This window comes from Alligator sinensis, unplaced genomic scaffold, assembly GCF_000455745.1.
Source record: "Alligator sinensis unplaced genomic scaffold, ASM45574v1 scaffold157_2, whole genome shotgun sequence".
Lineage (NCBI taxonomy): Eukaryota > Metazoa > Chordata > Crocodylia > Alligatoridae > Alligator > Alligator sinensis.
The window spans coordinates 836,770-851,355 of NW_005842107.1; the positions used below are offsets into that span (position 1 = coordinate 836,770).

Genomic DNA, 14,586 nt, shown 5'->3' on the forward strand with positions numbered 1-14,586 from the left:
CACTAGGGGGGACCAGAAGGGTTTGGGGGAGACTTTGTTTCCCCTAACGCCCCCCCGGGATAACAAGGAATAACGGCCACAAGTTGTTGGAGAGTAGGTTTAGATTAGACATCCGTAAGAACTATTTCACAGTCAGGGCGGCTAGGATCTGGAACCAACTTCCAAGGGAAGTGGTGCTGGCTCCTACTCTGGGGGTCTTTAAGAAGTGGCTTGATGCCTACCTGGCTGGGGTCACTTGAGCCCAGTATTGCTCCTGCCCAGGCAGGGGGTCAGACTTGAAGATCTACAAGGTCCCTTCCAACTCGACTTCTATGATTCTATGAATATAAAAACCTGCCCTGTGCTGACCCTAGCAGTATAAAGCTGTATAAAAAGCTGCCCTGGAAAGCAGCTCAGAGCTACGCACATTCATGAGCTTCTAGGGCCTGGCCAATTGGTACCTGGGGACACTACCTCTTGTGTCAGCTGGACTGCTGAAGTAGCCCTGAGAGTTCCCTGGACCCTCTGCCCATTGCAGCAGTTTGGTAGTGGGGGCTAGTGCCTGGCTGTGACCTGCTGCCACCTGTGATAGCATGAGGCCCCAAGGCTGCATGCCTGCCAGACCCAGATACAGACTGCATGGACATTAGAGACATCTGTACCTCTGGGCCAGCTGCCAGTGGGCTGTGGCAGCCCAGTTGGCATTTATGCAGCCCTATTGCCATGTGTGCCACTGTCTGGCCATCTAGGCATCTATTGCCTGGAAGATGTTCTCAGGGTGGTGGCCTGCTCTGAACTGTCAAAGCATGTCCTCCTGGTGCCAAGTGGCCAGGAGGTCAGCCACCTCCATCTGGGTCCTGGGTACCAGTTCTGAGCAGGCTCCTCTGCCTGGGTCCTGCAACTTGTCTCACTAGTAGGAATTCTGGTGTTGCCTATTTAAAAACTGCAAAATCCCTGATAAAAATTTTTCCAAATTGACACTTTAAAACATCCCCAAATCCATGTTCTTCCACAAGTAAAACAAAGGACCACTAGACATACACACACACACACACACACATATATATTCGAGAGAGAGACAGAGTGAGAGACCAAATCAGTTGGGAAATGTTTTATTGATCTATTTACCATTTTAAAGCAATTTGGAAGCCTACAAGTGCCTTCATCATCATAATAAAATAGAATCTAAATATCTATAGAGTTTGGCATTGACTTTTGGCTTTTTTGTCATAGAAAAATCAGAGCCCCTTTGCTCACCAGGATGTTCAGCGCTGAGCAGCACTGATATGCCAGTGCCCTGCCCCTTCCCTTTCCCCTTACTCTCAACCCTCAGCCTTCCCCCCACCCCAGTCCCCTCACTTCTGACTTACAGGGCCAGGTATGTAGGTAAGGGGTTGTGGGGGTGGTTTGGGGAGGTGAGGTTTGTGGGTGGATTGTGGGGGGACTGTGGATGTGGGGAGGGTGCATGGGGGGGGCTGCTCAGGAGGGGTGGGTCCCTGCCTGGGCGCACAGCTCATGGACTACTCCCCTAACAGGGGCTACAGCCCCTGCACAGCTCATGGACTGCTTCCCCAACAGGGGCCAAAGTCACCCAACAGGGGCCCACAGCATCTCAACAGGGCCATCACCCCCTTGTCTGCATGGCCCATGAGACCCCCAGGGCCCTCATCTTTTCCCCCACCCAGTCACAGTCCCCAATCACTGCCCCACCAGACCCCAGTGTCCCCGCACTTACCAGCTGCAGCAGCAGCCATCAGGGCTTCTGGGGCCTCATGGCACAGCCCCCCCCCCACACAGTGGGGGGCAGTGGGAGGCTGGAGATGAGCAGGGGAATGAGCAGGAGGCTAGAGAAGAGGAGAGGAATGTCTCCAGGGGCTCATCTTCACAGGGGCAGGGGGAACGCATGGGGATTTGGGGAATGAATGGGGAGTGGGGGGAATGAGTGGGGAGTTGGTCATTGCAAACTTTCACAGTGATGTCCAGTTTCTGGGAGGAATATTCCAGAATCACTTTGATGGAGAGGTGGAAGTAATTAAAGTTGTGATAGAATTTCTCTAGAGATTCCTTTTCACGAGTCCATATGATAAAGATGCCATCAATGTATCTTAGATATCAGGGGAAAGAGAGGGCAGCTGCAGTGGAAGTGGACTTCAAGATCTGTCATAAATATATCAGCATATTGGAGAGCCCACGGTGGTGCTGTTCATTTGTAAATATAGGGAGTCTCTGAAATATTTGTGTGAGAGGACAAAATGGAAGGATGTGATGGAAACAAAAGCAGTGTTTTTGTTAGGGATAATGTTTTTTATGGCTTGCAATCCATCCTCACTGGGGGTGTTGATGTAGAGAGATGTAACATCCATGGCAGCTAATTTGGTGTTAGCTGGAAGCTTGTCAATGAAAGCTAGTTTCTTTAGGAAACCTATGGTATCTTTCAAATAGCTGGCAGCTCTTGTAGCATATGGAAAGAGGATTGAGTCAATGTAGCTAGAAACTTTCTCAGTGACGGTGCCAATGCCAAAGGCAGTAGGGATGTTGCCTGGGTTACCAGGTTTGTGGATCTTAGGTATCTTGTGTTTCCAGAGGTAGTATTTTAAGAGTTTATCTAGATCCTTGTCATACTGTGCCATGGGGGACTCAGTCAGGAATTTGTGAAACTCCTTGGAAAGCTGTCTCTCAGCTTCCTGTATATATGCCATCACTTCTAATAACTGCTTTCTATTTAGTAGCTCTGTTTCTTGCAGTCCCTTCATAGCATCCAATGAAGTAAGCCCTGTGCTTATGAAAGCTTATACTATACATTGCTCATTTAGTTGTCTAGAAAGGTGCAAATCTACCCTGCCTTTTACTTTCTGTACATTGAACAGGAAAAAAAGAATGAGAAGCGAGAAAGAAGGGAAGAGAAAAGAAGAAAATAATGATGATTATGAACCAATTTGAATATTGTATTTGCAACCAAAATAAGACAATGAATGATGGTAGGAAATTTTCTCTTTAGGGGTTCTTTTCCTCATCGTTTTCATATCTCACATGGATAGCCATTAGGAATAACTTTAGGTTTTCATTTTGGCTGTGACTGTTAAGATAATGGAAAAAATTGGCTAGTCACTTGTGAAATATTATATTAATAAAAGTCCTCTGTGGAAGATGAATCTTCTCCAAAATAGTATGAAGGCATCAATAAAGAAAGAATAATGTGAAGATCATATATATTTATTAAGATAACAACATATATCAAAATCCTCCACATACAATTAGAATTAAAATACTCACAAAACTTTTATTGCTATTGCACAACTTCGTTTGCATATTTAGAGCTAGTGGGCATGCACTTACTGTTTTCATTTCTAAGTCCTTCCATTTTTTATCCTCTTTTTAAAAATAAATATTTAAAAACACCTACATGGCCACAGCATTGTACCAGTGGATTGTTGAAGTGCAGATATTAGGGCTATGCAAAGCTTTGGTCCTTGATTTGATTTGGTGGAGATTCAGCCTGATTCGGTGGCTGAATCTCCAAATCTGAATTGAATCAAGAGACCCTTTAATCTTTCCGAATCGAATCGGAACCCTCTGAATTAATTTGGAGAGATTCAGAAAGATTTGGCAATTCTGACATAGACACAGCCTTAATTTTTTTTTCTACATTCCTCAAGGTACCGGGTGGCTTGTGAACACTGAGATGGTGGGTGGGGGGGTAGGTGGATGGAGTGTCCCACAGGAGTGCAGGGGGCTCCCTAGTGCCCTCAACTGCAGACCTGGAAGTGGACCAGAAGCACTTCCGGTCCACTTCTGGGTCCACTGGGGAGCATGTGGGCCCCCCCCCCCATGCCTTCCTGGGTGCCTCTTGGTGCCTCTTGGGTCTGGGGGGGGCACCCAAGGTCCCCCCAGGGCTGACTGCCAAGCCGAGGGGGCACAGGGGGGCCCCCGAGTGCGTCCCCTGGTGGACCCAGAAATGTACCAGAACTACTTCCAGTCCACTTCCAGGTTCACCACCGACCACACGGGGGTCCCCCCCATGCTCCTGTGGGATGCTTCCTCCACCCCAGCATCACAGCATTCATGAGCCGTGCCTGGTACCTCGAGGTATGTAGAAAAAACATTTAAAGCTGATTCTCTGAATCAGCATTGAGTCTTCAGATTCAGATTCAGTTGAATTGAATCGGGGACAGTGATCTGAATCAACAAATTGAATCACTGTCCCCGATTTGGGCTGAATCTGAACTGAATACGGCCCATTTTGCACACCCCTGGCAAATATAACAACAATCTATACACTTATGTATAGAAGAGTTATTCCATTAAGACATTGTCTTCGTATTAAAACTTGGCATAAGGTATAATGGCATTTCATGCTAGCATTCAGTACTGAGCAAAGCCCTGTATCAAAGCATGCGTGAATGTTAGAAGGTTCCAACTTTGATTTCGAATCTAGATGTAAATCCAAATATCCAGTTTGTGCTATTCCTGGAAACAACCAAACAAAAGCCCTGGATTCAAGCATCCTTGGACTGCAGGAAAGAGGATCAGGGTCTGAAGTCACATTCACAACAGTTTGAATCAAGCCAATCTCTAGTTCAGCATCTTCCCTGGAACCACATTTCAGTCTGAAGACTCACATGGTTGCTTGCATCACACTGTGTATTTTACCTTATAATAGGATTGGCACAAATATATGAAAAAGATTTCTGTGAAAAGAAATGACTTGTTTTCCTAAAGAGGAATCAGTAATTAGTATTTTACTAGCATTCAAAGAACCTATTGGGGAGCTGACTAAAATCAGGACAAGATAATGATTTTTTCCCGTTGATAATTTACATTTCAAAATGTAAAAAGAGCCAGCAAATGATCACATGCATATACCACCTGGATGAGAATTCCTAAGCAAGTGGTCATGAAATAGTAACATCATTTTTGAATAAGGGATATGGTGAATCCAGTGGTCTGATCCCTGACATTTTAACAACTGTCAAATTGCTTGACAAAAGGTATCTAAATGATACAACATAGCATGACATTTTAGTGCAGTTCATATTTCAAGCCTGAATTTGTAGCAGTGGGAGTATGATTCTTAAAAACCCCTCAAATGCACTGTAAGTTGTAAATTTCTAGTACATTGTAAACAGGATGTGTTGTTTACAGCTGTTTAGATCTACTAAATATCTGTGGATTTGCTTCCTCAGCTATAGCAGGAACTTACTGGCCATAACTCGCTGCCTTGTTCAATAACTTCCAGTAATTATCAGGAAGAAAATGCAATAAATTTATGTAATAGACTGCCCCTTTGCTATAATATACAATCAGAGGCGATCAATGCTTCTTACAATAAGGAGAAGAATTACAACTGTGTTTTATTTTATAGCTTTGGTAATACAGCTTTGCAAACCACCAGAGGGAGTAAAGTTAAACTCTAGTGGTCAAATTCCAGAGCCGTAAAACACAGCCCCGGGCTGACATTTTACAAAGTAGCAACACAACAAGGGGTTGTGTACTTCTTAGTATCCTATTTTATTTGTTCACCCATCCAGCAAATGCACGGTCCCCATGAATTGCTGCTCTTTTAGTTCATGTGCTTTGAAAGTGGGAAGCTATATGAATATAATAAATAACCATCAAGCTTAACCTTTGGCAAAATAATTACGGAAACGAAGATGTAGGGAGCTGATAGCAGAATCTTCTGCAGTTATCCACAATAACTTGGAAAATAAGAAAGCTGCATTTATCACAGTTTTAATATATAGTTTTATTGTGACTTAAATCAAAGGGCATTTCTGAGGCCTGCCTAGTTATGCTTAAAGTATAATTACACGCTACATATCTTGGGAAGTAAATGAAAGCCCTTCCTTGGTTATTTGTTATAAATTTTGTTTTTGCCTGTGGCTAAGTGAAGGCCAGGCCTCTAAAGAGTTTCAAGTATAATGCACAGTGAATATAAAACAGTCGATTAATTGGGATAATAGGTCCCAGCATGTAATTGCATTGCTAAGGTACTATGGATAGCTGCTGAGTGAAATGGTATTTATTCAAGGTTGTTAGTCACCCGTGGATAACTTTATTTGTCCACTGATGCCTAAATAAATGCATCATCCACCAGGAAGAATATTTATGAAAAAAATTTATAACAAAAATCATTATCATGTCTCAAATTATGAAAGGAAACAGTATATAAAAATTACTGAAGAGTGATGCAATAAAGCTAAGCCAGGTTTCAGTTTACTTGATTTTATGTCAGCGGACAAGAGAATATGGCTGAAACTCTAGACTGGACACAAAGTTTACATGATTACAGTATTTGCTTTTGCTACTAATCTTCAATAAGGAAATACATGCAATAAGTCATAATGTGGATTTTAAAAATAGTTCTTCTAACAATCTGTCACATACTGCCCCACCTGCTGATACTGATACTGGGGTAGTCTTCTAGGGTGCAGACAGAAGTTACATTTTTCATGCGATCGGATCCTTGAAAGCATTCTACAGCCATGCCCTGACAGAAGTGCACTTTAAAAGTCCCCAATTGCATGACAAATTAACCTTCATGCGTTCAGATGAAGGCACTCTGAAGCAGAGTGCCTTCATTAACTTCTGTCTCCTTGCATGGCTGGGCTGATGCAGCCCTGCCTTGCCTGGCTCCTGGTGCTGTTTGCATGATGGGAGGGGGGGTAAGGGAAGAGAGGGAGGTTGGGCTGGAGCTTGCCCAGCCTGCGCTGGGGAAGGCTGAGTGGATTGGAGTGGCTCCAAAGCAGAGCCCAGTCCTCCACCCTTCCGACCCAACAGGGAACATCTGTTGGGTCAAGAGGGCCGGTCTAACTCAGGAGCTGCAAATCTTTCAGTGCCCTTAGTGCTGAAAGTGAGAGAGTCGTGTCAGACCACCTGCATCTCTGAGGCAGAGAACAACATCAACAAGTGACAGCTGTTCTGGGGCAGTCAAACTTTGGTATGTTGGTAACTATGACAAATACAAAAAATGTCCTCATACAAGCACATGCAAGATAACTCCACTATTTCTTTAAGTATATGTTTTCTATTTTTAAAGATGCATTTGTCTCCAAAGCCCTCTCTTCTTCCTCCAGTTTGGCCAACTGGGCTAGGGATGAAATTACTCACAGACCAGTACAAAGGACTGGAAACCAATTCGAATCTATAACACAGCATAAGTTCAGTGCACATGAACTGCTTGCAAAATGGTCAAAACTGGTTTAAGATAAACTTGGATGGATGTAGTATCAGACTTAACTGATTTAGGTTAAATTGGTTTATTGAACTTCTATCCCAGATCCCCTCCAGTTTCAAGCTGTCTACTCCAGCTGAGCAGCGAGGTGTGCTCTAGCATCCCCTGGCTTCTGGCCTGAGCCACCGCAGGCATGTGGCTGCATTTCTGGAATCAAAAGTGAATGTCTGTTCACTTGCTTATTGGTTCAGTCTATGCAGTTGACACTAACCTGTAAAGATTGAATCAGTTCAGTCTTGGGCTTTTTGACTGTCTGTATTTAGCCCTGTTACATTATTTAAATAATGGGAAATGCTGATAAAAAATATGTTATGTGTGTTGTGTGTGAGTCAGTGTGTGTTTCCTTAATGTCATTGTTTTGGTGAGATTTTGCAACTATCACAAAAAATTGAATGCCAATAGATATGTTATTTGACCGATCCCACCATGAAGACCAGTATGTAAGAATCTAAACATGCCAGAACAGACCTCCATACAGAACTCCCATAAATGTTACCAAGAGCTTAGCACAAATATAGGCATAGTATTTCTTTACAAATCAAATGCCCATGCAGCACTGAAAAAAATCACCTAATATCACTACAGAGAGATTTTTTTAAATGTTTGATTTTTCCAAATCCACATTTACTTTCATTTCATCTGGTCTTGAATGTATCCATTATTTTTGAAAATCACACTCAACCTTTGTCTTATGCATCTTCCAAATACAGCTGAATGCTTCTTTAATGTACAAGGGATACAGGAGGCCAGCATCTGTCTTATTGAGAAATTACTATTAGAAGGAAATGATGAGGCATTTCTGCTGTATGTCTGGGTTTGAGCTATTGACTGCACATCTGCATAACTACAATCAGTTACAAAAATCTGAGTCTACTGATATTCTTCATTGCATAAAGGGTTCAGACCTTTCCAAGTCACAACATCTATAGTCTTAGTATGTTAACAACGGTTTGGGTTTCAAATCCTGAAAATTCAGAAAATCTCATGCAGGTTGTTTCTGGTATTAATGAAAGAGCTCACTTATACACAAGTCAAGAATAAACTTAAAAAAAATGGCTGCTCTTCTGCAAGTATGGAACAATATTGATGAATAATTAGATATTCTATTCTCTATTTATATATACTTATTTTCTAAAAAAAATAGATATTTATGTATTCACAGTTTTCTGTTGGGAATAGAGATCTTGCCAGGGTTTGTAAAACCTACAATTGTATTAAAGCTTTTCATTAGAAATAAATTTAGGATATTGTGGCAGAGCACCTTTGATGCCTGCCACCTTAAGGGTGAGAGCAGGTAACAGGGCAACCAGCAAGTGTGGCTAGCCCGGATGAGGTGCTCACATGGCCACTGGATGGGCCATGTGATTGGCGGAGAGGACTGAGCAGCCTCCATTTTAGCTCAGGCAGCAGTCTGATGCTGGCATCTGGAACAACAACATCTGGCTGAGCTGGACATAAGGGAGGAACAATGGGGATGGCAGAAGGTTCCTGGGGGCCCAGTAGGGTCCTAAGACCCAGGCAGAAGGCTGGGGTCTAGAGAAAACAAGACCCAGCCTAGAAGGAGGATTACAACTTGTGGGCCTACACAGAGGCTAGGCAGGTCCTGACTAGATAGGGCAGGGGTGAAGTCAAGGGGCTCAGGTGAGCCCAGGGGAACTAGGCCTCATCCAACTTTGATGGGGCGCTAGGTCAGCCTGACTAGTGGTGATGGCTCTATGGTGGGGCCTAGTGGGGGGATCCCCTCTGGAGTATAGAGATTAGGAGCTGCCACGCTGACTTGCTGATCCCTCGCCTGGTCAATATAAGGGGGACCAGGGCCAGGTCTGTTCAGTCAGCAGTCTTGGCCAGGTCTGTTCAGCATGTACAGAGTCTGGGTCATACAGCGCCACGTTGATGCCAGCTGCGCCTGCAGCCAGGCCACAGCTATGCTGTTTGCTGCTGCTGGCACCACGGAGGACAGGTGTGGGGGGGGCAGGCATGTGGCAGCCCCCACTCAAGACCCTTTACAAACCCACCCACAGACTGCACATCCCCTCATCACACCGCCCCATCCCCCCACCACTCCTCACACCCACCCACACCCACAAACCCCTCCACCCCCACCTTACCCATGATGGTGCCTGAGTCCTGATCCTTGCAGTGCTTATGCTTGCCCCGCCACACTAAGGGTTCGTGCCCTGCATGCTGGGGCAGCAGGAGCATCATAGAGACGCTCTGGCCAGAAACCAGAGCATCTCTCTGGAGGACCGACTCCCAGGTTACCTCAGGGCATGGCTCCCTGACCATGCCCTGTCCCACCTTTCCCACCCCCCTGTGTTTTATTTTGATACCTGGATATCCAGGTAGAAAATGTTGAGTCCGCGCTGAAAATATGCAGTGTGGGGAACATTTTTTTGTTTTCAGTGTGCTTCTTGCCACATCTCAAGCTGCTTTGAGACAAGGCAAGAGGCACGTGCGGACTTGTCTGGATGCACCCTCAGCGTTCACATAAATGTGTATCTTGCGGAGAAGGCATGGAGAATTCCTTCCTGGTCCTCCAAGGCTGTGGGCATCAGCTACTTCCAAGTGCAAAACTGATCAATGGCATCTGATCCTGTCAATACTTATGTACACCCTTATCTTCAATCTTCATCTGCACTGACTTTACAGGGTCAATTTAAGGAAAAAGCTAGCAGGCACAGAAATATGGGACAGCATTGGTAACCAGTGCTTTTCCTCGAGGTTATTTTTTTGCCAAGGAGAAAAGAAACTTCATACACACAGATAATAAGTAGAAAAATTCTCCAGTTCTCTTTCAAAGATTTTCTATCTCCCGGATAGAATTTATAGGACTTTCCCTGAACTTGTTTCAATTTGGGGAGTGGGCTTATTTCTTCTTCATTGGGAACCTGAAAGTGAGCCTTCCCCTTGTTCCATGCTTCTTAATTTAATTTTCTCTAGACCAAAGATGAACCAGCCCTTTTCATAGTGTGCCCCTCAGCTTAAATATATTCTCTAATATTTACTTTATGTTTGCAAATGAGGTACCAAACTTGGAAAATCTGGCCTAATAGTTACTTTATGCAGTGATGATACAATAGCTTTGGATTAATATTAAATGTCCATCTGGGCACTCCTTTACTGCTGCTATAAACTGAACTAAGCATTTTAATTCTGGGACCATTAATAAATACTCACCAAGCTATTTCTTCTTCCATATTAATGAATTCAATTTTATTTCAACCACACTTTACTTGTGGAATATTCTTTCCCATCCGCTTGCATCACTTAACACATAGATACACTGCATTTCATTTTCCACCTTTCAGCCCAATTCAGCTAATCTATCAAAATTATACAGTGAAACAGCTGCATCCTTCTGAAGTTTAACTGCTCTTCCTATTTCCGTATCCTCTGCAATATTTATTACCGTACATGTTGTAACTTTAACTAAATCAATAATTAAAATAGTAGAGTAATAGTACCAGTACCAAAAGCTAAAGGACAGTTTCCCAACACATTGTTATTCTACTAGTCACCTTTTTATCATAATCGCTTACCCTGTATTAAGAGAACTTAAACAAAAATTGGTTTGTGAAACTTCATTAGCAATTTTCTTGAAATCCAGATCTATTCAATCTCAGATATGTCCTTTATTCATGCCAAACTTTATTCCATTTTAAAAGGTAATCACATTTGCTTGACATAACTTTCACAAACCCTTGCTGACTCACATCTATTATGTTATAATTTCCCTAACATATTCTTATGCCATCCATAAATATAATTCAATTTTTTTCCTAACACACAATAAATGTTACATTTATAGTCCCGTAATTTTCAACCTCTTTCCTATAAGTGCTCTTTTTAAAAAACTGTAACTGAATTGCCTGGTATTCCATTTACTGTCTACTTGTGCATCAAAAGGTTCTTTAGAAGTAATAATGGCTCAAGTATTTCAAGCTTAATATCAAACATGTTGTGTAAATGTGCCATAGAGAAACCTTAAACTGGTCCAATCAAGTCCAATCAGCAGACAGTTAATCAAAGGAAGCCCCAAAATCATCAATTCAAACCTTCATCCTCAATTACAGAAAACCAAGAACATGTTATAACACATCACAGGTGAAAACAGGGAAAATGAGGATGCTGCCAATGCCCTGCCATTGCAAAGACTGTGAGGTAGTTGGTTAATACACATTCAGAAGACGCTAGGAAAATATTAACCTTAACACATAACAATGAGTTTCTATATGTCACTATATCCTGATTCATTCTCCTGGTTTTGTTATACAGTATTGTTAATGCTGGTCAAAAGCAAATGATGGATTCCATCTTAACTTCTATAAAATTATGTATTTATATTATACATGTTTGTAAGGCTCGTCCTGTCCCAGCTCAATCCTGATGTTCCTAGGCTAAATATGCCATGCTGTTTTAGTTTCTTCTCAAGAGGCAGGCTCTCCATTCCCTTAATCATCCTAGCAGCTCTTCCTCATGCCCATTTTCTTCTAAATTTGTATTTCTTGAACATGGGTGACCACAATTATACACGGTATTCCAGATGAGGTCTTACCCGGAGCCTTGTAAAATGGCATTAATTTGTCCCTCTCTTTGGAAAATGCTTCACTCAACATCCTAACGTCATGTTGACCTTTTTCATAGCTGCATCCCACTAGTGGCTCAGTTATCCTGTAATTATTACTGTAATACACCCAGGTTTTTTCGCTTTTCTCTCATTCAACCATGTGAGCTCTGAACTATTCAATTTCTAGAACAGTCCTCAACGTTAAGAAATGTATTGTTGCCGAGGGTAATATACAGTCAAATAACAGTTGACTACTGGCACAAGCAAGTCTGGTTGTTTTTCTAAACATCTGCATAAGTCTGAATTTCTGTTCTTAAATCATATGTCATTTAACTCATGATAATGATTAGCAGTAAAACTTAAGTACTTTCCAAATTCATTTAGTTCTTTATAAGTCAAGGCACATAGCCAATCAGTTTGACATTCTCAATGGATGCAGGGAACAGCTAGTCTTTAATATATTAGGAAGTTTAGGATCATTCTCCTTTATATAATTTTCATTATTTTTCTCCATTTTTCTCCCAGCATCAGGCTGCAATACTGTCTGTCAAAAAACTAAACACAGAGCAATATGGTTGTCTTGCTGTTATGGATAGCAAGGGAGAAATTTCATCAGGACAAAAAACCAGGCCAGTTAGACTTTTTTCTCTCCCCTTTATTGTTTGCTTGGTGCCATCATTTTTTTTTAGCAAGAACAGTGATGATCTTTAATCATAATCTTCAGCCTTTAGTAAAATGTTTGGCTTACAGGAGAAAAGAGAAGTTGATGTTTAAAGTCTGTTCTAATTGACTTGCCTAATTCAAAGCAGTTTTGGTTTTTTTTTTGGTTGAAATTCATTTGCTAAAAAACTTGGCTAAAGATTTTTACTGGAAGACAAACCCTGAGCATTGGAAACTGCAGTTTCAATCAAAGGTTGTTAGAGTGCAATATATTCTAAAAGAAAAATTAGAGTATGTTCACTTTAGGAACCAGCTATATTTAAATAGTGACTTGAAAAGATTATTCTGAAGTTCCCTGGTTAAATTATGATAAAAAGACTTTGCATCTGAATCAACTTTATTGCAGATGGGCTTCTTTTTCTCATAGAAAAATATCAGATATCAACATCTCAATCTCAGAATATTATTTATTTGCTATGCATATTAAGATAATATTCATGGACTACAATTGTGCTTATACTCTAATCTAAGACAAGGTACTATAAATGAAGATTGCAAAGTTTAAGAAAGGAATAGGGTAAGTTAGTGGAGGTCAATGTGCTGTAAACCAGTGAAGTTACCTGCTTCCAGAAAAGAATGGCTTAAGACAATCAATCACAGTTACTTTCTCTCTCACATTACTTTATAATAAAGCAAAAAGGAAGTACCCACAAGGTTGTTTCACCTTATATGTTACAAGTAATGTAAAAACACACTTGAACTTACAAGTAGCAATTTTTAGAGAGCATTCCTGATTTCTGTTCCCTAAACAGGCAGCCTCATGGCTGTGAACACGCAAGTCAATGAGTAACAGAATAACTAAACCCGGATTGGTTATTTCTCTTATTTACTTTTATAGTCTTTCTTCTCCCATTTGAGGACTGTGGGAAAGTATGATGACCCTTCTTTCTGGGCATCCCATATGGTTGTTCATTCATTTTTTAAATATCACAGTAGTTCTTGCAAGAATACTTCTGTGTGACTGTCACTGGTACTGACAGCAGGTGCAATGCTAAACTGTGGTGTGTCCAGGCAGTTTATATCCATTTGCTTACAGCTTTCAGTCACCACTAAAATAGAGTCGAGCCCTGGATAACAGCAAACTCTCTCATACTTCTTGATGCCTAAAGGTCTCAAGAGAATACTATCTATCTATCTATCTATCTATCTATCTCCTTATTGTTCCATAATTCAAATGAATATGCATGTTTGATTTTCAGCTCTACTAAGCCCTGTCAGTGTCCATAGGGTTGAACCTTTGTAAGGGTTCGGCCCAAAATGTTTCCTTTTCATACCAAATATATTAAAATTCCAGGAGAGATTGCAGTGAAAATTAATATGCCACAGACTCATGCTAGCTTCAGTGCTACTCTATTGCATCTTCCTTCTCCAAGCCTCATGTGAGGGCTCACTTTAAGTACATACGCATTTAAGTTAATTCCATTCTCAGAGATTACCATGGATAACTTCCATTGTTACTAAAGGAAAGTACTTGCAAAAATACATGGGTCAGGGTGACAGTATTTCTTTGCTCATCTCTCTCTTGATACAGCCCAGCTATATTTGCAATCAATTAACACAGTGCATTTCTATTTAAAAAATAGTTCCTTTAGAGCAGAGTTCTCATGACCCAAGAGGATCAGGGCCACCTCATGTTTCCATACTGCTAAATATTAGGGTCCTAGCTATGGAGAAGGTTGAGAATCTTGCTTTATAGAATTTATAGGGAAGTATAAAAGTACCTCAGTTTACTTGGTTCAGGCCCCCCTCTTCCTTTAAGGCTGATTTACAGTCATTCAGCACAGATCTGATAAGTTCAGCAGTGTTTCTTTCAGTGGTGCTGTTCCTGCAGGATTCTGAAAATACAAAGGGAAACGTGTGATCTTGGGGTTTAACATATAGTTAACTTTATTATATATTCAGCGTAGTCTGATATTTGTGTGCTTGCTGAATGGACCAGTAATGACAGATTCAAAATGCCCTGGTGATATTTTTTTTCTTGCTTCTCAGGAACTATCTATAAATTATGATGATTCAGGGCCACTAGGTCCAAAATGACTTACCTCTATCTGATGAGATAACAAAAGAATTCCACTTAAAAGAACCAATA

General features: G+C 41.6%; 1 protein-coding gene across 1 annotated transcript in view; it reads right to left on the reverse strand.

Moving 5' to 3' along the window:
* TENM1 (teneurin transmembrane protein 1) overlaps positions 1–14,324 on the reverse strand; it is a 572,606-nt gene extending 558,282 nt beyond the window's left edge. Inside the window, exon 1 of the mRNA XM_025205187.1 lies at positions 14,219–14,324. The gene's annotated coding sequence lies outside the window, so the exon portion shown is untranslated. The remainder of the gene's footprint in view (positions 1–14,218) is intronic.
* Positions 14,325–14,586: the final 262 nt, after the last annotated feature.